Raw genomic sequence first — 2,500 nt, 5'->3', positions numbered from 1 at the left:
GAAGCCGAAGCGGAGGGTCTTTGCGATACCAGAAAGTACGTCTATTTAGCAGGCTAGAGTCTCGTTCGTTATCAGAATTAACCAGACAAATCACTCCACCAACTAAGAACGGCCATGCACCACCACCCACCGAATCAAGAAAGAGCTCTCAATCTGTCAATCCTTCCGGTGTCTGGACCTGGTGAGGTTTCCCGTGTTGAGTCAAATTAAGCCGCAGGCTCCACTCCTTGTAGTGCCCTTCCGTCAATTCCTTTAAGTTTCAGCTTTGCAACCATACTTCCCCCGGAACCCAAAAGCTTTGGTTTCCCGGAAGCTGCCCGCCGAGTCATCGGAGGAACTTCGGCGGATCGCTAGCTGGCATCGTTTATGGTTAGAACTAGGGCGGTATCTGATCGCCTTCGAACCTCTAACTTTCGTTCTTGATTGATGAAAACACATTTGGCAAATGCTTTCGCTTCTGTCCGTCTTGCGACGATCCAAGAATTTCACCTCTAACGTCGCAATACGAATGCCCCAGTTGTCCCTATTAATCATTACCTCGGAATTCCGAAAACCAACAAAATAGAACCGAGGTCCTATTCCATTATTCCATGCACACAATATTCAGGCGAATGAGCCTGCTTTAAGCACTCTAATTTGTTCAAAGTAAACGTACCGGCCCACCTCGACACTCGGTGAAGAGCACCTTGGTAGGATTTTGAGTTGGGCCGCCTTTTTACGGGCTAAGCCCACCGGTAGGACGTCCCACAGACATGCCAGTTGAACACCGCGAGCGGTGAACCGACAGTGTGGGACACAGATTCAACTACGAGCTTTTTAACCGCAACAACTTTAATATACGCTATTAGAGCTGGAATTACCGCGGCTGCTGGCACCAGACTGGCCCTCTAATAGATCCTCGTTAAAGGATTTAAAGTGTACTCATTCCGATTACGGGGCCTCGGATGAGTCCCGTATCGTTATTTTTCGTCACTACCTCCCCGTGCCGGGAGTGGGTAATTTGCGCGCCTGCTGCCTTCTTGGATGTGGTAGCCGTTTCTCAGGCTCCCTCTCCGGAATCGAACCCTGATTCCCCGTTACCCGTAACAACCATGGTAGTCGCAGAAACTACCATCGACAGTTGATAAGGCAGACATTTGAAAGATGCGTCGCCGGTACTAGACCGTGCGATCGGCACAAAGTTATTCAGAGTCACCAAGTCAAACGGTGAGCAAGGCAAGCCCGCCACCGATTGGTTTTGATCTAATAAAAGCATTCCTTCCATCTCTGGTCGGAACTCTATTTGCATGTATTAGCTCTAGAATTACCACAGTTATCCAAGTAATGTGGGTACGATCTAAGGAACCATAACTGATGTAATGAGCCATTCGCGGTTTCACCTTAATGTGGCTTGCACTGAGACATGCATGGCTTAATCTTTGAGACAAGCATATACTACTGGCAGGATCAACCAGGGTGCTATATATATAATAGCATAGTGCGTAAATGTCCCTCGGCGTCACCCGAGAGACCACACTTTGTATAGAAAAGTTCGATGAATATTTCTAAACAACGAATTTTCTTACATATATATATCTGAGTCGTACGATATTCCCTGACATACGAACAGTTTACATCGCGACTTGATATTTTATATATTCTGCGCTTACACAGAGGCTAGACCTTTAACAACCGTCGAAACGGCGGTCCGTACATGAAATTTGCGGTCCGCAGACCCAGTTAATTTCAAACAGTCTCTTACCCTTCGTTAGATTGAAAACGTCGGGGCGAATTCATTATAAGAATTCATCGTTATAACTAACTTTTATTCTCGCTCGGAGAGTATTGAGTTGATTGCATTTGTATATTTTATTTTCCGCATAAGAGTCTTTGCGTCAACGACACATGCCCGCGGATATGCTGTACAGTATGGTTGAACACTTATAAATAAGGTCCAGAACCCGGCCGTAAACCGACATCCGAACATATACGGCGTATATTATTCTAGACACGGTCTACGACAGTTTGACCTGCAGCGACGGGTCGCCTCGGGTTACCGTGCGAACCATCACCGCGATGGTCTGACAGGCTATATGGCGGGTCGCAAGAAAATAAATTCTCTAGGACGCGCAACCACTTTAGCAATTTTAGAGCACGTTGTGGTCCAAAAACAAACGTCCTCGCTTTAAAATTGAAATATGAATATTTCACTGTGTGTGAGATTGAAAAATCTGCTTTCGCTGATTTTTCATTTTCTTAAAACAACGCAATGAAGCGAATGTTCAAATTCGCACAATTTGAATAAAATGTGCAGAGTATATAGAATACTAACGCAAGCGTTTACTACAATCGACTTTAAAACACTAGACTTTCATCTAGCGCCCAAAGAATTGATTGAGCTATGCGTTTAAAGTATATATTCAAAAAGAACGCCGTTTTCAAACGAACTTCGTCATTCGCTCAGGCATCTGGCGATACGAGCAGCTATACATGGCAGTGCTCTCACCACAATGCATAAGAG

The 2,500-nt window shown here is 45.4% G+C and overlaps 1 non-coding gene across 1 annotated transcript in view; it reads right to left on the bottom strand.

Moving 5' to 3' along the window:
• The window catches only part of LOC113381879, a 1,925-nt gene extending 468 nt beyond the window's left edge, over window positions 1-1,457 (bottom strand). Inside the window, exon 1 of the ribosomal RNA XR_003367598.1 lies at window positions 1-1,457. This exon is cut by the window's left edge and continues 468 nt beyond it. This is a non-coding gene — a ribosomal RNA (small subunit ribosomal RNA).
• Window positions 1,458-2,500: the final 1,043 nt, after the last annotated feature.

This window comes from Ctenocephalides felis, unplaced genomic scaffold, assembly GCF_003426905.1.
Source record: "Ctenocephalides felis isolate EL2017-DRISC unplaced genomic scaffold, ASM342690v1 CF-g0.4_SCAFFOLD_03155, whole genome shotgun sequence".
Lineage (NCBI taxonomy): Eukaryota > Metazoa > Arthropoda > Insecta > Siphonaptera > Pulicidae > Ctenocephalides > Ctenocephalides felis.
The sequence above is the reverse complement of the archived record's forward strand: the minus strand, read 5'-3'. Positions and strand labels throughout refer to the sequence as shown.